Here is a 25,970-nt window from a genome sequence, read left to right on the forward strand (position 1 = left end):
ATAAGTATAGAGTATAGAGAGTTAGGTAAAAGGCGAAAAGCAGGAGCTCCAGGGTAGTGATCTTGGGATTGGAAAATAGGAGAGGGGTTTGTGATATTGGTTAAGGAGGATGTCACGGCAGTGGTTAGAGGGGACATTATAGACGATTTGTCTAGTGAGGTTATGTGGGTGGAGCTGAGGAACAAGAAATGGATGATCACCCACCTTGTTGGGAGGTGTACTACAGGCCCCCAAATAGTCAATGAGAATTAGAATGTGCAGGTCTAATAAGGTTGTCATAGTAATGGAATGTTATTGACTTCCCAATATTGACTGGGAATATCATAGTGCAAAGGGCTTAGACTATCTACTGCATCTGTTGTTACCAGTGTGGCCTCCTTTATAAGTGTGGACTTGGCCACCATTTTGCCGAACACTTGCGTTCGGTTCACTGAGACCTACTGGATCTCCCGGTCGCTAACCACTTTAACTCCCCTTCCTATTCCCATACTGACCTTTCTGTCCTGGGCCTCCTCTATTGTCAGAGTGAGGCCACGTGCAAACTGGAGGAACAGCACCTTGTATTCTGCTTTGGTAGCTTACTACACAAGTATACCACTCAATTTTACAAATTTGAAGTAACTAATCAACTTCTGTCCTCCCCCGCCTTCTTCTTTTCCCCCTTCCATATATTCCCACTTGGACTCTCGCCCATTCCTTCCTCACACCTCTTCCATTTCCTCTGGCTTCACAACTCTATCCTTGTCTCCCACCTGTTTTTAATCTCTGGTCTTTGTCCTAAAATCTGCCAATCCAAACCCCTCAGCAGTATCCAACTATCACTTTCCTTCCAGCTTTCATCCCCCCCCCCCCCCCCCCACAAAACATCATCTATCCGTGGCAGTACGGTAGTCACTGCCTCACGCCAGACATGTGTTCAATCCTGACTATGGGCGCTGTTTGTATGTTCTCCCCGTGTGCTCAGGATTCCTCCCATTCTCCAAATACATACGGGTTTGTAGGTTGATTTGACTTCAGTAAAAATTATAAACTGTTCCTAGTGCTAGTGTATGGGGATCGCTGGTCGATTTGGACTGGCTCAAGAGCCTGTTTCCACTCTATCTCTAAACTTAAAAAAAGATGCTGCCTGACCCATTCAGATACTCTAGCACTGAGTTTTTTCTGTAAACCAGCACCTGCAGTTCCTTGTTTTTGTATGTTAGATGGTGAGGATGGTGTTGCTGGCTGCTTTTTTGAGGCAGTGTCTCCTGTAGATCCCTTCCATGGTACGGATGAATATGGAGTTGGAGTGCCCTCTACTGTAGTTTTTAGTCAAGCACCTTTAGCATCTGATCAAAACTATACTCCATCTAACCAGGAAAACCAGCAGCACTGATGCTGTTGCCCCTTGTTTTAGCACATACACTGGGATGTAGACACAAAATGCTGGAGTAACTCAGCGGGTCAGGCAACATTTCTGGAGAAAAAGAATCTTTTCGGGTCAAGGCCCTTTCTATCTTTGGGGAACATGGATTGGTGACATTTCAGGTCGGGACCCTTTCGGACTGAAAGCCAGAGGAAAACTAGAGGTACGGGAAGGTACAGACCAAAGTGGAGATTTGGGAGAGGTGGAGCCCACAATAGTTCATTGTTGGCAGGGGACAAGGAATACAAATGGTGAAATTTGCAAGATGACTAGAGTGGGGGAGACAGGGAATGCAAGGGTTACTTGAAGTCAATATTCGTGCCTCTGGGTTGTCAGGTACCCAAGTGAAATATGAGGTGTTGCTCCAATATCTTGCTAATTGCTGAAGGCAAGTGTCTTGATTGTACTAGACTTTGCACTAGTTATTTAATTTATTTTCTGTGTATTGTTTATGCGCTTGTTAAGTTGCTGCAAGACTGAAGATGGGTAATTAGATTGAAGGTTCGACCCAAAATGTCACCTATCCATGTTCTAGAGATGTTGCCCAACCTGTTGAGTTACTCCAGCACTTTGTCCTTCTCAAGTTTCATTGTTCTCTTGGTACATGACAATACTCTTGACACTTTAATTTTTGAAGCACCAGCCAAATAAAATATCCACAGGTCAATCTTCGGATTGGATTTTTTAAACATCAGGATGGGAGGTTGCAACTATATTGCAGTGCCCCAACTTCAATGGTCCATTTATCACATGGACCAAGGTACAGTGGAAGTACACTTTTGTGTATAAATTAATAAGATTACTGCCCTACATAAATACAATCCCTGGTTAAGTGCATAATGCATAGAACCATCCCAGAGTCTACCTGCAATAGTTGCCAGGTTTTGGCACCAGCCATTTCAGTCCCAACTGAAGCTGGCATAAAGATCCATTGAAGCCGTCACCTCCATCCAAGTGGTCCCTCTCCTCACCTGGCCAGCTTCAACCATTGTACCCTGAAGGGGTGCCTCCCATAACTGACCTTGATAGCGCAGACCAGACACCTGGTTCATTCTTTCTGGCCTACGTCCAGTGTACTTAACCTGGATATGACATTTTGGGTCAGGGCCCTTCAGACTTGAGATTCAGATTTGTGGTTCTAGTGAAGCTTTCTGTTGAGGTAGTTCAGTTGAAAAGTGTACACAAGATGTCAGTAAATTGTGAGACTCAAGTTAATTCAAGAAAGCATTGTTGAATTAGATTTATGGTGGAGCCAACACTGGGACTGAATAGCTTCAATTTTTGAATTTTAGTTTGTCATGTGTACCAAGGTAGTGGAAAGCTTGTGTGCTAACAAATCAGTGGAAAGATAAATACATAATTACAATCGAACCATCCAATGTAGATACATGATAAATGGAATAATGTGAAAAACTTTCTTGCTTCTATTCGTAACCATTTAAGTGAATTTAGCAAAGCTCATGTGGTTTTCATTGGGTGCTCCAGTTTCTCCACACATCCCAAAGATGTGTTGGTGGGTAGATTAATTGCCCCATGTTGGGAGTGGGTAAGAAGGGTGGAATAACAGAACTAGTGTGAACAGGTGATTGATGGTCAGCATGGATTTGGTGGGCTGAAGGGTCTGTTTCCTTGCTGTGTCTTTAAATCAGGCATCAAGTGTACTGTCTGTACCTTTAGAGTGAAATTCAGAGGGTAATTAAACCAGAGCCCTAAAGGGAAGACATGACACTTTTATAGAGGCAGGAATTTTATTCCATAAATCTCAATAGGTCAACTATTCATTGGACTACAATGATTAAAACTGACTTTCAGAAGCTGCAATGGTCAATAAATACAAGGCAGGATAGTTTACATCTTGAGGACTGACATGTTTTTCTTCCCTATGCTGTCTGAAATGTTAGATAACAGTACCAAACAAAAGCAGCTGTACACAGGCAAGGATAAAGAAAACAGTAAATTAGACCAGATTTTCTTTAATGTCAAGTACAAAAATCAAACATGAACAGATTCTTGATTAGTACAGGTGTTGAGTTATGGGGAGAAGACAGGAGAAGGGGGTTGAGAGGAATGATAGATCAGCCATGATCAACTTGATGGGCTGAATGGCCCAATTCTGCTCCTAATTACTTATGAACCACCAGTCGGCTGTACCAAAACACACTGGAGTGAACAGACGATGTTTCGGGTCAGGGCACTTCAAACTTGCTGTATCAAGTTTCAGAAATCCACCAGCTACATCTGCAATAGTAAAAGTGTAAATCAGGTCAGTGTCATCACATTCCCAATTCAACCAGCAGATAAAAGATGCAAGAGCCTCAGCCAGCTAGCATAATCAAGTATTGCTAATGCAACTCATTTGAGGTGTCAGAAGGAAAGGCTCATCATGGGCTCACGAGCTGTACAAAACAGCCTGTAAATGCATTATTTTACATCAACTATGCAAATAAAACGTTGCAAATTCCCAGACTAATGCAAGAGACACATCAAATGCAATAGGCAACCTACCTCAAGCTCCTACGTCCAGCAATGATTGAATAGTGCTTTATTGTCATATGTGCAAAACAGCGAAATTATTTTCCAAGCTGCATTTCTAAAGTCTGGCCCATGTGTTAGGTCTTGTGGAGCCAGGCTGTTGCTTGCCCTCCAGCTGTCACCTCCATCTGGATTGTTCAGCGAACTGGCATCTCTCTCCTAGCACGGCCACCTTTGTGCCACCCGCAGCTGACCTTTAAGGGGGTAGAAGGAAAGTCCCCGGTTGACTTTGCTACCGGCCTTGCTCTTCGCCATCGACAGCTCCCTCCTCTTCAGTACAGTGGCAGAAGGATTCTCTTTAGATCACCTTAGATCTAACAAAATAATTCACAGTAAGAAATATACCACCTGACTGTAAATAGCCATTCCAAAGTAATAGAGGCTTAAAAACATTGGACAGATCAGGAGACGGTGCCCAATTCGTATATTAATCACCCCTTTAAACACTAACTTGTGTCCATTATTATTTCAACGGAAACAACGTGCCTATAAAGAATCAAACATGGTGAACCACCCACCAGAGGATGTATACCCAAACAACACACTTCATTACTCCCACATCTTTCCCTCTAGCTCTTCAAATAACAGGCCCCACAAAAAAACAAGGCAGTGCAGTCACACAACTGCTGTCTCCATGCCAGAGACTCGGATTCAATCCTGCTGAAAGGTGCGTGCTGTCAGTGTGGAGTCTGCACGTTCTCCCTGTAACCATTTAGGTCTCCATTGACATCCCAAAGATATGCAGGTTTCTAGGTTGACTTTTAAATTGCCCCCAGCGTAGAACGTGGGATTAAATGGAACTAGTGCGAATGTGTGATTGATGATTGGCATTGACTCAGTGGGCTGAAGAGCATCTCCACGCTGTATCTCAACTAAAATACTTGATGTACAACATATCGGGCATCAATATATCCAGTTACAACCACAATGGAGACCCGTGGACTATCTTCAATTGGCCTTTACTGAACTTTATCTTGCACTGAATGTTATTCACTTTATCATGTACCTGTACATGGTGGATGATTCCATTGTAATGATGTAGTTTCGCTTTGAGATAGTGCGGAAACAGGCCCTTCAGTTCACTCCGCACACTAGCACTATCCAACACACGAGGGACAATTAGTAATCTATACCAAAGCCAATTAACCAGTACGTCTCGAGTGTGGGAGGAAACCAGAGGACTCAGGTAAAACCCATGCAGTTACAGAGAGAATGTACAAACTCTACAGACAGCACACAGCCAGGATCAAACCCAGATCTCTGGTGCTGCAAGGCAGCAATTCTGCCACCGCTCCGCCATATTGATGAGCGAAGAGGGAACTGCAAGGATACAAAGAGAGTGAAGATAAAAATGAAGGGAGTCTAAATTTCTTAATGAAGGATTCCCAACCTGAAACATTCAACCCCTTTTCCACAGATGCTGCCCGTTTCTAAACTTTCACCATTAAACCGATTTTAAAATTGTCCAACTACCAAATACTTACCAATTTGTCAAATGTTGCTCACGTGATGGCCTGTCTCGATGGCAATTGCAACCTGAAATTACACACCAGTGTTAGCAGCAGTGAATCAGCAACCATGAAGTCACCCATTTTAAAGCAGAGCCTCAGCTACAAGTGTGTAATCAAGCATTGCTAAATGCAACACTTTCAGTGGAGATGTCAGAAATAGTAAGTTTCATCATAGGCTCAGTATTCCTAAAATAATTGTCCCGTCCCGCCGCCCCCCGCACGAATCATTTGTTCCTTGAATTTTGGGGCGGCAGTGATGGAGTTGCTGCATTAGGGCACCGTATCTTAGTTTAGTTAGATACAGCAAGGAACCAGGCCCTTGGGGCCCACCAAGTCCGCACCTATCAGCGATCATCCCGTGCACTAGCACTATCGTACACACTAGGGACAATTTACATTTTTACATGTACAATTTTACCAAAGCCAATTAACTTTGGAATGTGGGAGGAAACTGGAGCACCAGTAGTCAGGATTGAACCTGTATCTCTGGCACTGTAAGGCAGCAGCTCCACCTCAAAACTAAACTAAAATGCAAGATAATTAAACAAAATTTTGCGACGCCTGAAAAGAGCAGGACCCACACGGTGAATGGTAGGCCTCTGGGGAATGTTGTAGAGTAGAGATCTAGGAGTGCAGGTGCATGGGTCTTTGAAGGTCGAGTCACAGGTAGATAAGGTGGTCAAAAGGCCTTTGGCACATTGGCCTTCACCAGTCAGAGTATTGAGTAAAGAAGTTGGGAGGTCATGTTGCAGTTGTATAAGACGTTGTTTGAGACCGCATTTAGAGTATTGTGTTGAGTTATGGGCACCACGTTAAAGGAAAAAATATTGTCAAGCTTGAAAGGGCTCAGAGAAGATTTACAAGGATTTTGTCAGGACAAGAGGGCCTGAGCTATAGGGAGAGTAAGCTGGGTCTCTATTCCTTGGAGCGCAGGAGGATTGGAGATCTTCGACGTGTACAAAATCATGGGAGGAATAGATCGAGTCGATACACAGAATCTCTTGCCCAGAGTAGGGGAACCGAGAACCAGAAACATACCTAAGGTGAAGGGGAAAAGATCCGATGGGTAGCTTTTTCACACAAAGGGCAGTGGGTGTATAGAACAGGCTGCCAGAGGAGGTAGTTAAGGCTGGAACTATCCTTATGTTTAAGAAGCAGTTACAGGTACATGGATAGGACAAGTTTGGAGGGATATGGACCAAATGCAGGCAGTTGGGACTAATGTAGCTGTGACACGTTGGCCGGTGTGGGCAAGTTGGGCCTGTTTCCACGCTGTATCACTCGATGACTCCAAACAGGTCAATTTAAATCTGAGCATGTCCAAGAACCACAACTGGCAGACAAGCAATCTTAATTTGGCCAATTTAGCTTTGTTGCAATACCCCTGGCACAAGCACATTACTCCTAGATTAGAATAGTAGAAACTTACAGCGTATGAATGAATCAGGCACGAACTCTCTCAAAGCTTCTGGCCTGTTTATCAGGCTAATTTGCAGGCATAGAACACACATCTTCCAGTCCATCTCTGTAAAGTCTTGTGATCAATACTGCCCTATGAGGATATCTGAAATGGTAAAAGATTAAGGTTAAATTATTTGAACTAGTTTGTTCCTCATGAGAATGTTCCACATACATGTCCCAGAGATACACAACTTATTTCATGCTTGTTCCATTATGCTTAGTTGGAAAACCATAACATCCAGGTTCAGCTTCTTCCCTACAACCATCAGGCTATTAAGCACTATAACCTCCGAATAACCAACTACATAAACCTGGGCCATTGTTTTTTGTCTCTGCACTATTTGTGTGCGAGTGTGTATATATAGATACATACATACTTTGCACTAAACGCTATTCCCTTTATGCTGAATCTGTACACAGTGAATGGCTTGATTATAATCATGTATAGTCTTTCCACTGACTGGTTAGCATACAACAAAAGCTTTTCACTGTACCTCGGTACGCGTGACAATAAATGTAACTAATCAACTAACACACACTGAACCTTTTTGTTTTTCTTATGGTGTTGGGCACTATATCTGCTGTGCCGCGAAACGTAAGAATTTCATTGTTCTGTTTCGGGACATATAATGACAATTTTATGCTGTTGAAATAAATCTGACCATCAGATGGCAGCATAGCTTTACAGATTTAGTTTTGGTAATGCTGACCCCTTGTGGTAAGCTGTCATGTTCAAAAGTTGTCAGAATTCAATAGCATAACAGGCCTTTTTGGCCTCCCTCACCCACACCTATCTATGTTGAACCCACTTGCTGGGCCCATCTCCCTTCACCTTCCCTACTCAAGTACCTGCCCAAACACGTAAACAGCTGTACCTTAAACATGACCAGTCCATTCCCTCCAGATGCTCCCTGGCAGGCAGAGTTCATCCAGCACTTTGGGGTTTAACTTTTCTATCTGCCTCAACCACCGCCTCTGGCAGCCTGTCCCACATAATTATCACCTTGTCAAACGCAACCCTTGGATCTCCATAAAATTCTCCCCACTCACCTTAAACCTGTGCCCTGTGGTTCTAGATTTTCTTGCCCTGGTAAAGATCAACCATCTACCCAACCTCTGACCATCATTTTTATAAACTACCAGTCAGATTTCAGCCTTCTACAATGAGAATAACCTACCCTATCCAAACTCCTCGTGTCGATTGCTGCCCATTCCAGGCAACATCCCGTGACACCTCTTCTTTGCCGAAATACAATTCTTCCTGTAGTTAACACGTGTACCAATCCCTGCACTATCCTACACACATTAGGGACAATATACAATTTGACCAAGCCAATTAGCCTACAAACCTGTATGTCCTTGGTGTGCGGGAGGAAACCCATGCAGGTCAGAGAGAATGGTCAAACTCCACACAGATAGCACCCAGTCAGGATCGAACATGGGTCTCTGGCGCTGCAAGGCAACAACTCTACCACTGTGCCACACACCATGCTCTATGAAAAGAGAATGCTGGAGTAGTGCAACAGTTCAGGCAGCATCTCAGAACCCTTCTTCAGACTTCCCCCACAGTACCAAAGTTACACAAAATGCTGGCGTCAGCAGGTCAGGTAGCATCTCTAGAGTAAAACTAATAGGCGGCCTATGTCTGCATTTATCTTGGGTGACTTTTCAGGTTGGGGCCCTTCTATAGACTGATGGTGTTGGTGGTGGGAGGGAGAGAAAGAAAAGACTATGCAGGACAAACCAAGCCAGCAACAAATGACCTCGGGCAGGGCTGTTCCCTGGAACAAATGGCAACTGAATTGTCCTCTGACCAAAGATAAAATTAGCTATTGTCATGTGCGTATTACTTTGTCAGCAAAAATATTACATATACATGATCACAATCAAACCATCCATCGTGTATAGATACAAGGATATGGGTATAATGTTTAGTGTTTTAAAAAAAAGTCTGATTCAAGATAGCCTGAGGTTTCCAATGACCTACCATCTACCTCATTGGAAACCTCAGGCTATCTTGAATCACTTTTTTAAAAAACACTGAACATTATACCCTTATCCTGTATCTATACACGATGGATGGTTTGATTGTGATCATGTATATGTAACATTTTCGCTGACAGGGTAATATGCACAAGACAATAGCTAATTTTATCAGAGGACAGGAATATCTGCCATGAGCTGCCCAAGATGGAAGCAGAAACAATAACATAATATAAGGAGCGAGATAAATAAAGACAAATGGGATCGTTGTAGGAAGGCCAGCAGGGAGGAAATGAGCCACGTGGAGCCGGGCTGCAACAAGGGCAAGGCCCAGCAATCTCGGCGGAGAAGAATTTTCTTTAAGAATAATCCCAGACATTACAGATCACTGATACAGCAATTACTGCAACAAGGCAAGGAACGCCATTACCCGAGGGTGAAACTAGTGGCTAATTACATAACATATAGCTTATTACATTTTTTACACCCGCGGCTAACCCCGTACATATTTATTTCCCAAAATATATTTTATACGTAACATAAATACAAAACAAAAAACGTGCAAAACTCTTAACACATTCTGTGTCAATATATTAAATACTACCAAATGTTAACCACGCACACGTGCTGCAATTTTATATATTTCAAAATTAAATCTTATCGGATATAAAACATATACAAACCAAAAACCGTGGCAATTTTTAAAAAAAAGCAAAAATACACTTGTTTTTAATCTCAAATAAACTTTATTCATAAAAAGTATAGTGCAAAACAAAGGACGTGTAAAAAGTAATTCTATTTTTTATTCGAAAATAAACTTTATTCGGGATAAAGCATATATAAAAAATTACTATTGCTTTATTTTCAAATATTAACTTTATTCAGAATAAAGCACGTATAGGAAACTTCTTATTTTATTCTCTCCCTCCCCCCCCAAAAAATAACTTTGTTCAGAATAAAGCATACATACAAAACTTCCGATTGTTGAATTTCTAAAAAAATAATTTTATTCAGAAGAATATAAACAAAACTTCCTATTTTTAAAGTCGAGAATGTAACTTTATTCATAATAAAGCATATATGCACAAAACTTTCTATTATTTTATTTCCCCCCTCAAAACTTTAATCAGAATAAAGTGTGTGTGTATGTATGTGTATATATATATATATATATGTGTATAATATTCCCGTCCAAAACAATCTTTATTGAGAATAAAGAGTAACCTCCTACACAACCCACCTCGCTCCACGCCGTCGCTCTCCAAAAGGATGCTCGACCTTCCTTGTCCGGCAGAAGCATCGTCGCCAATTGCCAAACGCTGAGCCTGCCGCATGCCCATTGGGGCGGCCTGTGACTGACGTCCGAGGTAGCCAATCAGCCTCAGTGGCCGCCAATAGTCCGACACAATTCCATCCAATCCGCCGCTGGTGGGGGCGGGACGAGAGCGCCTACGTCCGGAGGCTGGAGATGCCGCGCACTGCATTGCGGGAGCTGTAGTCCAACAGTCCGCCGCCGGCGGGGTGACGCGAGGGTGTCGGACTACAACCCCCAGAGTGCACCGCAAGAACCGCGCGTGCGCGGCGCGAGCTGTCGGCGGGTTGTCAGCTAGTTCCTCGAAATCTGGGACAGTTGGCGGACGAGGAGGTTTCAAAATGTCAACCGTGGATGTTTGCGGGTAAGGCGATCGTGTAGAAAAGCGTTCACGGTTTGTTGTTATCAACCTCAGGGGAGGCTCTGCGGTCGGACGGGCCGCGACTGTCTGGAAAACGTGCCCAGACGCCTGTATGTGTCTCTGTGCGGCTGGGTTCAGAGTGTCTGAGGCGGCAGACCCAGCTTCCCCCCTCACCACTCTATCTCCCCCCCACCTCTCTCTTCTCCCCCCTACCCCATCTCTCTCCCCTACCCCCTCTCTCTCTCCCCCTACCCCCTCTCTCTCCCCCTACCCCTCTCTCTCTCCCCTACCCCCTCTCTCTCCCCCTACCCCCTCTCTCTCCCCCTACCCCCTCTCTCTCTCCCGCCTCTTTATTTACTGATTTGTGATCATTGATAAATGCTTCAAATTGTACCTTGAGCTTCAGAACTCTTTTATCCTTATCACACACTTGTCGTCTTTATCTTTGTCTGTTCATCTCCAGCCTTTGTTCATCGTCTGCCAATCCAAAACCCCCTTGCTGTATCCACCTATCACTTGCCAGACTTTGTCCCTCCCCACTTCTTTTCTAGCTTTCTCCTCCCTCCAACCTTCTCCCCCTTCCCCCAACTACAATCAGTCTACCAAAAGGCCCTGGCCCAAAACATCACCTATCCATGTTCTCTGGAGGTGCAGCCTGACCCGCTGATTTACAGATCGAGCACTTTGTGTCTGCCTGTCATCCTTGTCAGGTTGATGAAGAGCAGTAGTTTTGCTAAGTATCCTGAGCAATATTTGTCATTTACCTGACATTACCAAGACTAATTATCTTGCCACGTTCACAATATTGTCTTTGTGAGAGTTGCAGTCTTGTCTACATTGCTGCAGTTCAAAATATTTCATTGACTATAAAGTACAGAAAGATTAATGGAAGGTATAAAAAAAAATGTGTGCCTGTTTTGTAACTTTTCATTCATTTTCTACGTTACTTAGAGCATGGAACATAGAAACAACAGAGGAACAGACCCTATCGGCCACAATGCTGAACATGATGCCAAGTTAAACTAATCCCCTCTGTCCGCACATGGTCCATACCTCTCCACTCCTTGCATATCCAAGTGCCTATCTAAATGCCTTAAACATTCTTAAACCTTCCTTTTTTGGTCAATTACCTAGATAGCTCCTTGCATATTTAATAAAGCATCTTGGTACATTTTACGGTCACATCTACAATATAAAGGCATGTTATTGTAATATTGACAAAAGAATTCAGTAGGGAAATGCTGAGGACCATCTTTAGTGGGCACTTTGACGCCAAAACAATTAAAAAAAAAAATGCTGCTGGGGTGTAGGTGGAGGCAGATACGATCGTGGCATTTAAGAGGCTTTCAGATAGGCACATGGATTTGAAGGGATATGAATCGTGTGGAGGCAGAGGAGATTAACTTAATTTGGTATCATGTTTGGCACAGACATTGTGGGCAAAAATCTTGCTCCTGTGCTGTACTTGTAGGCACATGGATTTGCAAGGAATGAATCGATATGAATTGTATGCAGGCAGAGGAAATTAGATTAACTTGGCATCATGTTTAACATGGACATTGTGGGCTTGCTCCTGTGCTGTACTGACCAATGTTCTATGTAAAGGCATAGAGGTATGTGGTCCGAAGATGGCCAAATGGGATTTGTGTAGATGGACATAAAGGTCAGCATTATCATATCATATCATATATATACAGCCGGAAACAGGCCTTTTCGGCCCTCCAAGTCCGTGCCGCCCAGAGATCCCCGTACATTAACACTATCCTACACCCACTAGGGACAATTTTTTACATTTACCCAGCCAATTAACCTACATACCTGTACGTCTTTGGGCTGAAGGGTTCATTTCCATGCTGTAAAGCTGCGTAGATACATGAACTATAATCTTCAAGAACACTCGCTTCTACTTCTGTACAGCTCAAAAACCTGATCAGGCGAAAGTCCATGCAGATAAACACAAAATGCTGGAGTAACAGCGGGACAGCAGCATCTCTGGGGAGAAGGAATGGGTGACATTTCGGGTCGAGAACCTTCTTCAAACCTTCGATTTAAACCAGCATTTGCAGTTCTTTTCTACACAAGGAATTGCAGATGTTAGTTGAAACCAATGAAAGACACAAAATCAACATCAATTAATTCTGCCTGACCCGCTGAGTTACTCTAGAATTTTGTGTCTTTCTAAGTCAATTTATGATGGAAATATTGAATACAAGTTCATCTAGGGAAATTTGCTTTGTGAAGTTAGTTTTGTAAATTGGCTGTTGGGTAGGAATTTCATTTTTCCACTTAATCGAAATATCAAAAGTAATATTACCATAGTTCTGACTTTAATAAAGCAAAACTATCAATTTATCTAAGATTACAGGAATTAAACTGTAGAGCCCTAATTAATCCAACAAGGTAATATTCAATGTGTGTTAGAGTGGTTGATTAGCTTTTCAAAATACATTGGGCTAGTTCAGAACCCTTGGGTAAATAGACTATTAAAACCAGAAAGACCAATATCTGCTCAAGCCAATAAGCCTATCAAGCTTATTGCGATTTTTAAACTAGCATACTGTCTCTCTGTTAAATTGTATAAAATATTTTGATATTGTATTGCTGATAGATCAGTTTGAAAAAGAAACACTACGTAAAATCAGCAACTCTCTTAAAATATTTCATAAAGAGCTTATGTTTGAAAAACTTTATGTATTATCACATGCTTACTTTATAATCTATAGATTCTATTCACACAACTAATATCGGAAATTACCATTGATAGTTCAAAAAGATTTAAGTCTTGCAAGTGGCACAGCTGGTAGAGCTGCTACCTCATAGCGGCAGAAACCTGGGTTTGATCCTGACCTCGGGAGCTGTCTGTGCAGAGATTGCCTGTTCCCCCTGTGGCTGCGTCGGTTTCCTCCAACTTCACAAAGATGTGCGGGTTTGTAGGGTAAATGGCCTCTCCAAATTGTCCCTAATGTGTAGGGATGGAATGGAATACTTTATTGTCACATGTGACTAGGCACAGTGAAATTCTTTGCTTGCATACCCAATGTGTACAAATAGCAGCCACCTATGGCGCTGACGAAGTTACAAATCACGCCGGGTCCTCCATTGTTCTTCCCCTCCCCCCTCACGGCGGTCCCCTCACGCCGGGAGTGAACGGCTCGTCGATGGTCGGTGTGTATTTGGTGGGCATCTCTAAATTCAAATTAATTTGAACCTTCTGTTCCCCATCTCTTTGTTTAAGGTATTGGGTGCCTTTAACACCTTAAAGGCACCAAGTTTTTGTTTTACGTGTAATGACTTTGTCAGTGAACCTTAGCAGAATTTTGTTATCTAGGAAACAGCAGACTGAGCATTCTTCTGTCTACTTGTATGCTCTTTGAGCACTGAGATCCTGTGAATATGAACCATGCTTGTAATTTTTCCATTGCGAACCCAACAGTCTCAAGAATCTCTGGAATTTCTATCCCAGACAGCTATGCATGCGTGGTCTGTGAATTGATTCAATTGACAGATTGTTGATCTTTGTGGAATTTCAGGCAATGAACCCTCCTCTCACCAGCTAGAGTGTATTCCGGATTCTCTATGTACCTCATCAGAGACCTTTAAACTATCTTTTATCAGACTTTATTTTGCACTAAATGTACCCATTATCCTTTATCTGTACTCTGGGTGGCTTGATTATAATCATGTATAGTCTTTTTTTTTAGTAGATAGCATGCAACAAAAGCTTTTCACTCTCCGCAAGGCCTTAAATAATTCACAGAATTGCATTTTCAGAATGGAAGGAGGCCATTCTGCCCCTCCATGCGATTAAATGCAAGAGCAATCCAACAGATTCACTCAGTTGCCCTCATACCATTAACTTGCATATGTTTTTCCTTTGAAGTACTGATCCAGTCACATTTTGACCAACATGATCAAATATTCCACCATCCCCACCTCAAATGCTGATTCTGATGCTAACCACTCAATGTGATTTCTTAAACAAAATATATTTTTTCATGTTAGGTTTTTTGCAAGACACCTTCATCCTATGTCCTCTCATTCTTGACTTTAGTTCCAGTGGGAGCAGTGTCTCTCTATGAACTCTGTCCTGCCTTTTTGGTTTCTTTTAAATCCTTCCATCAGATGCACCACTGAATGGCAGATTTTATACAAATAGGCAAGGGAGGAAATGAAATGTAATTATTTCACTGAGGGCGAGTGTTTGTAAATTTATTTTCAGTTCCATTACTGACAATGATTTATCATTTGTGTATGTTATAATGACATTTTGGTTTGGAGTCCTTTAATCTACTTTTTTTCTGAACAACCAGGTTGGACCCTTCTGCAGGAACAAGAAATGACTCCAACTCAATATATCAAAAAACTAGCTTTCAGTGAAATAATTCCATTTAATTTCCTCACTTGCATATTTGCTGGTTATACAAAAATCTGTCATTCAGTGGTGCAATTGAACATCTGGAGAACATCCTATCCACATTCTCCAGAGATGCTGCCTAATCCGCTGAGATACACTGGCACTTAGTGTCTTTTTTTTCCAGTTTCACTTGCTCTCTCACATATATACACCCCCACCATCAAGTATTAGGATTTTGAGTTAAGTGAGATTCCACCATACAATTATTTAAGTGTGTCTCTTTTGATTCAATGACCCAGTTGAGTTTGTCCCATTGATTAGGAACAAAATGGTGTAAATTTAAGAATTTACACCATTTTGTTCCTAATCAATGGGACAAACTCATTTCTCTCATTTCTGCTGGATAGGTAGAGATATGAATTGTCTACTGATTGCAATTAAAATGTATTTTAAATGCTTTTCATGCAATGTCACAGCTTGTGGAATATGGATTAATTCTTGCAAAAATGTAAATCTGCAGAATATGATACAAAAATTATTTGAAAAGTTGGCAACGGTCTTGTCTGAAACTGTCCATTTCTTTAAAAATCAGATTTTTTTTCCCCCTGTGTTCTTAACAGTGAAATTAAGTGTGCACGTGAACAATATCACTGTTTCTCCTGAAAGTTATAAAGCTTATTGCTCCAACAGACCCATTTAGGCCCATCTTTTCTTAGTCCAGATTAACATAGCCCAATTCAGCATGGGAACAGGCCTAACCATGTCTGCTAACCATGAAGCCAATCTAAACTAGTCACTGTAAATTGCCCCGTATATAGATGAGTGATAGAATCTAGGGAGAATAGAGCATGGTAGTGCAAATGGGTGCTCAATGGGTTGGCATGGACATGGTGGGCTGAATGGTCTGTTTCCATGCTGTGTAACTGCATGGCATGCTGGTGGGTTAATCAGTTACCATAAATTGCCCATTAGTTCAAGTGCCTGGCATAGAGTCAAAGGGGAAGAGATGGATATGTGAGAGAGATTATTAAGTTGCAAGGTTGCAGGTAAATAGGATGGAGTATTGAGATTGCCTATAGAGCACCAGCATAAACCCTATGGGGTGAATAGCAACTTATATTGTTAGAATAAATAAGTGATTTCCCATATCATTTTTCATCCTGCAGTCATAAAATCGGAGATTAACAATTCGGGAAATGCATGCACTCCATCAGCTTTGACAGCTGCTTTTTAATATTGTTTTGCCAATATTTATCTCTACTTCCAACCTATTCGGAAAATAAACTGGTTGGCCTGTCATTGTCTGGTTTATGAGAGCATGCTGAACATAGCCTGCTCTGTTTTCCACATGGAAATACTGGCATGGCAGCCATTTATTATTTGTAAAGCACTTTGGATGCTCAAAAATGATGAGGAATAGCAAATTCTTTTTCGAGTGATATTTGCACGTAAATAAGTCATCTTTGACTCAATAGACAATAGGTGCAGGAGGAGGCCATTCGGCCCTTCGAGACAGCACCGCCATTCAATGTGATCATGGCTGATCATTCTCAATCAGTACCCCGTTCCAGCCTTCTCCCCATACCCCCTGACTCCGCTATCCTTAAGAGCTCTATCCAGCTCTCTCTTGAATGCAAATGAGGGAAGCCTCATTTGGGGAGAAGATGACTTAAATCTTCACTCACCATTTTTCTTGTTTTTATGGTTGCTCTTTTTCAGCGTTAAATCCTAGGCTGGATACCGTAACATTCACAGTTATTATTGGGGGGTTTTGGCTGTGAAATACTTTAAATTCTGTGCTTCTGATTAAACAATGAAACATAATTCTGGTTTTGGCAATATGTTTTTTAACGTGTGCACAACTTTTGTAACTAGCTTCTCTTCCACTCTGCCCTGCAATTCTATCCTTTGTGTGGAATGATATTTGTCTTTAGGACTTTTGCATTGTAACATGTATCTACTGTCAGGACACAAAAGTGTTGGAGTAACTCAGCAGGTCAGGCAGGTCTTTGGAGAACATGGATAGGTGACGTTTTGGGTCGGGACCCTTATTCAGACTCTTAAATCTTCTCCGCACTTTTTCCACCTTATTTTATTAGTCAGAAGAAGGGTCCTGATTCAAAGTTGACTATCCATGTTCTCCAGATATGCTGCCTGACTCGCTGAGTTACTTCAGGACCTTATGTCCTTTTGGGTTAACCCGCATCTGCAGTTCCTTGTTTCTATATATATGTACAGTCTATTAATTTTCATTTGCCATTTTTTTCACTAGAATGGTTTACAGTCTCAGTCTGTTTACCTTTTCACCATAATTGAATTGTTAGGAAACTTAGATTTATTCTTAACTATCTCCCGATCGAGTATATGACAAGTTATGCTACTACAACATTGTACATGTCAGCATAATTATTTATCATCCATATCCCATCAGTAATTTATTAATTTTTATAGTTTAATTTTTTTCGACTGCTGAGTTCATAATTCCAAATTCATGATCCAATGGTTTCCTAAAGCCCACTCAATAACTTGTGTTATGTTTCTTTCTGCTACAAATCTTGTTGTGGCTTTAACCAATGCAAGCTCAGATTGTATAGGAACCTCCTGTATTAGACTTTGTATTGTTAATATTGGCGGCACGGTGGCGCAGCGGTAAAGTTGCTGCCTTACAGCAGATGCAGCGCCGGAGACTCAGGTTCGATCCTGACTACGGGCGCCGTCTGTACGGAGTTTGTACGTTCTCCCCGTTACCTGCGTGGGTTTTCTCCGAGATCTTCGTTTTCCACCCACACTCCAAAGACGTACAGGTATGTAGGTTAATTGGCTGGGCAAATGTAAAAATTGTCCCTAGTGGGTGTAGGATAGTGTTAGTGTGCGAGGATCGCTGGGTGGCGCGAACCCGGTGGGCCGAAGGGCCTGTTTCTGCGCTGTATCTCTAAATCTAAATCTAAAAATCTATTGTAGATATTATTAGACTGCTTTTTTTAATATTGTAGGAGGGGAGTGAGTGGTGGAGGCAAGAGAGTGGCATTTAAAAGTCGTTTGGATAGACACATGGGTATGCAGGGAATGGAGGGATATGGACAATGTGCATGCTGTTAAGGGTTGGTCTTGGCATTATGTTCAACCTAGATATTGTGTGCTGAAGGGCCTGTTCTATGTTCGATAAGCAATCCAGTGACACATTGCTTTCTCCAGGGAGCTATATTCTCACGGGTCTCAGAAACTAAAGCACCGAGGAAACCCACATGGTGACAAGGAGAACTTGCAAACTCAACTCGGTCAGCATCTTAGATCAGGACTGAAGCTGTCTCTAGCGCTGTGAGACAACGGCTCTACTAGCTGCATCATTATATTTTTCAGTACATTCGTGTCACTGGCACGTGTACTTTCCAGCTCGAAGCAGAAACAATAGAATACTATTCTACCCATGTTTGGTCTAGTTGATTTTCCCATCGGCTTCAATTGCTGGTTATGTTAGGTGCTGCAGTCATCTCTACTCTGAAGTTATCAACTTATGCTGAAATATATTTGACTACAGGATTTTTTCAGCCAATACTGCACCATTAAGCTTTAAAGGTTGGCTTAGCAGAATTGAAAAAAAAATTTGTAGAGATTTCATCGACATTTGTTTTATTATTGATTTGAATTTTCAGGTATACTCAAAATTAGAAAATCGACAGGCAGACAATTTATCAATGACTTCACACATTAAAAGTTTATTATAATTATCTGTCCAAAAAAGGAAGTAAATGCCTATAAATCAGTTATAAACCTTGCATGCTTTATATCATTATGATATAACACATGTTTATGGTAACCAATAAATTAATAAATAGAAATGAAAATCGCAGATACTTTCTCTTGGTGGTAGTTGCTACATTTTAAGAGTTTTAATGGCTGATTGATTTAATTCCAGTTATCAACATAGAATAGTGTTATTCCCATTCGTATTCCCTTCATGTTATTCCATTCATCTGTACACTGTGGATGGCTTGAGTATCCATGTATTGTCTTTCTTCTGACTGGTTAGCATGCAACAAAAGCTTTTCACTGTACCTCGGTACTCGGGACAATAAACAAAACTAACTAATGTTGCAGTAACTAGCTTATATTAGCTATTCTCCAATTATGGAGAGGTTGGACAGACTAGGATTGTTTCACTCTGCAGAGGTTGCGGGAGACCAGAGAGAAATATAAAAATAAAATATTGGAGGGCACAGATTTAAGGTGAGAGGGGCAAAGCTTAAAGATGATGTGCTGGGCAAGTTGTTTTTAAGAGGGTGATGAGTGCCTGGAACACGCTGCCAAAGGTGGTGATTGAGGCAGATACGATAGTGGCATTTAAAATACTTTTGGAAAGGCTCATGGCTATGCAGGGAATGGAGGTTTATGAATTATGTGTAGGCAAATAAGAGTTAGCCTTGACATCGTGTTTGGCACAGACATTGTAGGCTGAAGGGCCTGCTAGTCTGTCCAATCTCTCCCTATTGGAGAATAGCTAATCTAATACTTTAATCGAGGCATCATTCTGGTAAACCTCCTCTGCACATTTTCCAAACCCTCCACATCCATGCAAACTGAATGGAGAATTGTTTTTATTGGTCTGTGAATGTCAGATGAAATTGACGTTGGTGTTTACAGTTGCATTCTAAGAAGTCTATTAAAATGCAGCTTCAAAATTGGCTGGAATAGATGTCCTAACAAGTACATGCTCCTGATAGTTCTAACCTACCTATTTGGAAAGTAATGCGCTGTTGGAAAAAGACTGCTAAATTAAAAATAGCCACGTTTTGCTTACTAAAATGTTGTTATTTTTAAAGTCTCAATTTGAATTTTTAGTGGGTAAATTATCTAAGCTGGTCTCCTTTTTTTTGGAAAGATACAGCATGGAAAGAGGCCATTTTGGCCCACCGCGTCACCGCCGATCATCAGTCACCTGTTCACGCTAGTACTACATTATCCAACTTTTACATCTACCCCCTACACCCGAGAGGCAATTTACAGAGGCCAATTAATTAACTAATATATAAGTCCGCACGTCTTTGGGACATGGGAGGAAACTGGAGCCGCCAGAAGAAACCCAGGGAGAACTTGCAAATTCCACACGATCAACACCCGAGGTCAGGATTGAACCTGGGTCTCTGGCACTGTGATGCAGCGGCTCTACCAGCTGCGCCACTGTGCCGTCCTTGTTTTGTATAATGCGTACCATTTTTATTCTTCATAGATTAGGTAATTTAGTCTTCCTTGAGTGATGACAATCATTCCGTCCTGAAGATTGGAAGAATTTTTAATCTTTGCTGCTTTCCAAGTTAATCTGATTACATTGAAGCACATTGCAGCCAGAGGGCCCTTTTCATTCTGAATTATGTGAGATATTTTAGCACAGCCTGATGTTTTATCAATGCAATGCAATTAGGTTTTATAAGCCATTATCATTTCTGCATGAGCTTCACAAAAATATAATTTAATTAACCTTTTCCGTACATTGGGTGAATTTGATTTTTGAAATGGTTTATTTAAAGGATTTGTGGTACACGCAGATATTCATAACTTCACAGAATATGTGCTGTACAATTCTGAGTTTTGTAAAATCTTCCTGATCTTATGAGCCAAATTCTTTTGTTGGGTTTTATTACAAGCTCTTTGCAAATTTGGTAGCCACCTCGAATGAAACTTTTTGCATTTCAATCAAAACAATTTTGAAGTGACTATTTTGATAGGTGTGGTGGAGTGGTTGATAGCTGGGACAGAACCTATCTTAATTTGGTGTCATTTTTAAAAACAAAGTAAAAATGACGTACTTGTTTAGTGTATGCAGGGGAATTACCCTTTTAACTAGAAAGTTGTCATTCACAGTGCGTTGTTAATCGCAGAACCTTATACTGGTAAAACGTGACACCCATTGCACAGCAGCATAGTTTACAATGTAAATTACAAAGCAAAATACTTTTTGTAAGATCATGCTTTTCTTTCATTCTGGCATTATTAAGAAAGTAGAGCCCCACGCTGACACTCTGCTCCCCATATTCCTCCCCTCTTATTATTGTCTACTCTATGTGCTTCCTTTCTTTTCCTCCCCTTCTCACTTTTGGCCAGTTAAGCTCTGGTTTTACAATAGGATACTTTGATTTGATCCACCATTTACAGTGTCATAGAAGGGCAGGTGGTAATATTATTGAAAATCTATAATTCTGTGATTAAAGGCGTTAAAATCTTAACTTCAATCATTTTCCCTCATTTTTTGCCTGTAGACATTTCCTCGTTTGTATTTACAAAATATGTTGTCCATCTTGTAGTTGCATTTCCTCTACAAGAAAGTACAGTCAGCACTGGTAGTTTCACACTAATTGTGGTACATTAGCTCAGTGGTTAGTGCAATGAACTCATAGTTCCAGGGTCCTGACGTGCCCCCTATGGGGAACTTCCACACTTTTGTTCTTGACCACAAGGGTATGCTCCAGCTTCCTCGTACTTGCCCAATAATTTGCTGGTAGGTTAACTGACTGCCATGCATTAATCCTTAGTGTAGGTAAATAGCAAGCCATCTAAAAGGTAATTAATGAGATGTGAGAAGGAACATGGCAAATGGGACTCATGTGAGAGATTGCATCACAAAAAGTAGCTAGCTATCTAGTGTATACTTTGCCTACCAAATAACTGTGTGGTAGGAAACGTTTTTATGGCATATTACATGATTATTGTGCAGGACATTCAGGTAAAGATATCTATTGATTTTACCTTGGATGGGAGGAATGCAGTTCTGCTACAGATGCAAAATGCGACTCTTGCATCTCAACAGCTGCTGAATGCTGATTTTTGTGTTATCAAATAAAATCTCATAAGCTGAACCCTGCACGGATTTCTTAATTTTTCTTCAAAGTAACTATCTCAACAAAATTTTACCTTTTAATCCTAGTCTGATTTTTGCCATGCCCAGTAGGGGCTGTTTGATTTTATTCACTTAATGACATTTATTCGGCAGAGAGTAGGCTTTTGAAAGCATGAGAGAATAAAATAAGTTGCACTGGAGTTTTTTTTTGATGCTCTCGTAAATACCCAAGTTGGAAAATTAAGCCACAGAACAAACAGAAAACGAGTTCAATTACTGGTCTGAGTTGCTCTTCTGTGGTTAAAGAAACATTGGTCTGGCATATTGGATTATGACCACAAGAGTTGTTTGTTACATGAAGCACCATGTGAACACTCTCAGGACTTATAATACATTTTGAGAATGACAAGCTGGTGCTAATTTAAAAGTTTAGCTTTAAGAAAAAGACGAGGGGGAGGAAGGAAGATGTTTTTGCATATTGAATTACACTTCTTGTTTATGATTCATAATTTGGTGGTTAATTTTCCCATCGTATCTTCCCTTGAAATGATGATCTGTTTATTACATGCTGATTGGTGGGATAATTCTTTCAGAGATTTGTTTTCTGGCATTGCTTCACATTCTGGGTTCTCGTGTGGGATTTGTTGAGATTTAGATGATGTAACTTAATATCTGGTATGTAATGTTAAAGTTGGCTGAGTTCTTGTGTTGAAGTAACCTGATTTGAATTTATTATCTTTTCGCTTTGTGTGTGGCTGTTTTGTTGCCCTTGACAACAATGTCTTTATGTAGGTTAGGCCAACTTCTGTTAGTAATTTGCACTGTGCTCGCACGCCTCTAGTTGGTGATTCTGTGACGTCAGGCCAATAGTCATGCAACCTTTCAAGTCTGCCAAACAACTTGATTGGCTTTGGACTGGGTTTTTTATTCCAGTTTTATTTGCATATCTTTCTATCAGACACATGCCTCTACACGTATCATTGCCGACCGGACCCACTTGCGAAACCGGCTGAAGACAGGAAGAAGACAGTACTTCGATTAAAAAAAGGTTATTGTCTTTCTCCCATAAAACTGCATAGTATTTTGCATACATTTTGGTCGTCTGATTTGCTGTGGAGCAGGTAATATGGCTTTGATTATGTGCTGACTTGTATTGCAATAGTGAACCTGAGTCTAGTTTGAGGGGTTCTGAGTAACAACAGCATTTGTTCAGAAGAATGAAATCCGAAGCCCTCTGTACTGCCAGGCCTTAAGAAAAAATACTCACTTTTGAAGATATATTTATTTGGAATCCATTGTGCTGTGCTGGATATGCTGTGGACACAAAGTGCCAGAGTAACTCAGCGGGACAGGCAGCATCTCTGTATAGAAGGCATGGGTGAGGCCCTTCGGGTCGAGGCCCTTCTCCTGTTCATTAACTTAGTTCCATTTGTCCTTTTTTCTCGCAATGTTGCATCATTCGATAATACCCAAAGGGAAACAGATTACCAAGCTTCCAACGATTTCAAGCTGTTTTTCTCTTACAAATCCAGTCTGATTAGCACAGCAGAGTTCTCGAGATTTCCAGGCGTTAGTTTCCTCAAACTCCAGATGGTATTTGTAGAGTATAATTCTGTTTTTGCTAATCTTATGCCAACTCTAAAATGTGAATGGTTTATTTCAAAAGTTTAGGAATCTGAGTATTCTTCTCTCTCTATCATTTTGATCCTTGTGCATCATGCACAATTAGATAAAGATCAAAATCATTTTTCATACGGTAGATATCTAACGCCTGATTAAATCACTTCACTGGTAATATGATACAATTGAAGCATTGCTATGAAGCAGACTTGATTGATGCAATATTTTTGGTTTACTTTGTATTTTGTGTTGAGTTTAGCCAGAACATTCTCAATTAGGAATTGGGGTCCAGATTAGAAAACTAGTTATGATAAACTAATAATTTATTCCAGTATTGAGACAGTAGAGATTTGAACAGTTGTGGATCAGGGTGTTCGAGTGTTTGTTTTGCTTTTGTCAACTAAGCATATTATTTCTATTGCTATCCTGCTTGAACAAAATTGTTTATGTGAAATATTGCCAGTATACTTTGGGTGTAGTGTTAGGAATGTGCATGGGTTTTTTGGGAGTGTTTCCATACTAGCAGAGGATGCATAGAACTAATTGAACATGGACAGCACTTTTAGAGGTGATTTTGCTTTAAATGAATAACTGCTTTGCAGCTTATTTTGCTTTCCACTCTGGTGCCGTGGTCTCTGGAGGTGCCTGATAAGACTTGTGTGGGAATGAATTGAATACTCTTCCAACAATGGAAAGTTTGTGAGGCTGATACTGGATTTCCGTATATTCCTGTATTAAGGTTAGAGGGACGTGGGTGGCTGGAACACTCTGTCAGGGGTGGTGTTGGTAGAGGCAGATACAATAGTGGCATTTAAGACTTTAAGATAGGCATATAGATTCATAGAGTATGGAGTGATATGGATTATGCGTAAGCAGAAGCGATTCGTTTAGCTTGGCATCACATTTGGCACAGAAATTGCGGGCTGCAGAGGACCCTGTTACTGTGCTGTACTGCTCTATAGAGTCATGCAACACGGAAAAAGGCCTCTTTGCCTTACTCATCCATGATGACCAAGATCCCCCATCCAAGGTCCCATTTTCTGGCATTTGTCCATATCCCTCCAAACCTTTACTATCCATGTACCTGTCTAAGTGGCTTTTCAGTGCTGTTATATTACCTGCCTCAACTACCTTTCTCTAGCAGATCATTCCATTTACCCATCACCCTCTCTTTGAGTGATTTACCCCCTTGGGTTCCTATTAAATCTTGCCCCAGGTTCAATCCTGACTTCTGATACAATCTGTGTGGAGTTTGCATGATCTCTCAGTGACCTTGTGGGTTTCCTCTGGGTGCTCTAGTTTCCTCCCACATCCCAAAGGCAGGTAGGTTTGCATGTCAATTGGACGATGTAAAACTTACCCTAGTGTGTGTGAGGAGTGGATGCAAATGTTGGTTAACATAGAACTAGTGCGAATGGGTGATCGATGGTTGGCATGGCCTCGGTGAGCCGAAGGGCCTTTTTTTCCACGCACCTCTAAACTAAATTAAACCACATTGGTGATAGTGCCCACTCAACGTTTAAATTGGTACTGTATTTGAAATAATGTACTCGGGGGGGGGGGGGGGAGGGAGGGAGTCTCATAGGTCTATGGTGTAACATGTAATTGTTTCTGCCCACATGTGATAACTTGTTTTTTTTTAACTGAAACTTTTAATTTGGGATGCAGTAGAATGTGACTCATACACCTGAGATTTTGCTTCAAATTCAGCAAAGAATGTAGTAATGTCGTTTTAGTCATTTGATGCAGTTTGCTGTAAAATAAGTTTGCAACAATCTTAGTGTGAAAATGCACACCTCCAGATTCAGGGACAGTCTCTTCCCAGCTGTTATCAGGCAACCGAATCATCCTACCACCACCAGAGAGCAGTGCTGAACTGCTATCTACCTCATTGGTGACCCTTGGACAAACCTTGATCAGACTTTGCTGACTTTACCTTGCACTAAACGTTATTCCCTTATCATGTATCTATACACTGTAAATGGTTCGATTGTAATCATGTATTGTCTTTCTGCTGACTGGATAGCATGCATCAAAAGCTTTTCACTGTACCTCGGTATACATGACAATAAACTAAACTTATTATAGACAGCCTGACACAGCCAACAGATATCAACTGGTATATCCTTCCATTTCTAGGTTCTGCTACCTGGTTGTCCGACTGAAGAATCTAGTTCTAAAGTTAACGATGGAATCTTGTGAGATTTCAGACCGTCCTTCATTAAGATTGTTGTAATTCTGTTTAGGCTGAGATGGCACGCTTGATCATGGTTTTCATTTTTTTTAGGGTGGCAGAGTAGTGCTGTTGAGTTTATAGTTTAGTTACACTGCGTGGAAACAGGCCCTTTGATTCCACGTCAACCATCGATACCCGTTCACACCAGTTCTATGTTATCCCACTTTGCAAACTAGGGTCAATTTACAGGAGCCAATTAACCTACAAACCCGCACGTCTTTGGGATGTGGGAGGTAACCAGAGCACCACGTGAAAACACACGTAGCCATAGGGAGAATGTACAAACTCCGCACAGATAGTATCCGTTGTCAGAATCGAACTTGGGTCTTTGGCATTGTGAGGCAGCAGCGCTACCACTGCGGC

General features: G+C 41.2%; 1 protein-coding gene, 1 long non-coding RNA gene and 2 other non-coding genes across 5 annotated transcripts in view; 1 reads left to right on the forward strand and 3 right to left on the reverse strand.

Moving 5' to 3' along the window:
* Window positions 1–3,237: 3,237 nt before the first annotated feature.
* Window positions 3,238–10,175, reverse strand: LOC144604299 (uncharacterized). 2 transcript variants are annotated; one of them, XR_013548706.1, is made up of 5 exons: window positions 10,133–10,175; window positions 6,878–7,012; window positions 5,422–5,473; window positions 3,911–4,251; window positions 3,238–3,643 (listed from the first exon to the last, which is right to left on the reverse strand). It is a non-coding gene; the product is annotated as an uncharacterized LOC144604299 (long non-coding RNA). The 2 variants fall into 2 exon arrangements; XR_013548707.1 differs by lacking the exon at window positions 10,133–10,175 and adding an exon at window positions 8,259–8,398.
* On the reverse strand, window positions 3,716–3,795 carry LOC144604303 (small nucleolar RNA SNORD60). The gene has a single exon (XR_013548708.1). It is a non-coding gene; the product is annotated as a small nucleolar RNA SNORD60 (small nucleolar RNA).
* Window positions 5,539–5,626, reverse strand: LOC144604304 (small nucleolar RNA SNORD60). The gene has a single exon (XR_013548709.1). It is a non-coding gene; the product is annotated as a small nucleolar RNA SNORD60 (small nucleolar RNA).
* Window positions 10,176–10,453: 278 nt separating the features above from the next.
* Window positions 10,454–25,970, forward strand: part of traf7 (TNF receptor-associated factor 7) — a 62,552-nt gene continuing 47,035 nt past the window's right edge. Inside the window, 1 exon segment of the mRNA XM_078418125.1 lies at window positions 10,454–10,568. The gene's annotated coding sequence lies outside the window, so the exon portion shown is untranslated.

Source organism: Rhinoraja longicauda, chromosome 21, assembly GCF_053455715.1.
Source record: "Rhinoraja longicauda isolate Sanriku21f chromosome 21, sRhiLon1.1, whole genome shotgun sequence".
In the NCBI taxonomy this organism is placed as follows: domain Eukaryota; kingdom Metazoa; phylum Chordata; class Chondrichthyes; order Rajiformes; family Arhynchobatidae; genus Rhinoraja; species Rhinoraja longicauda.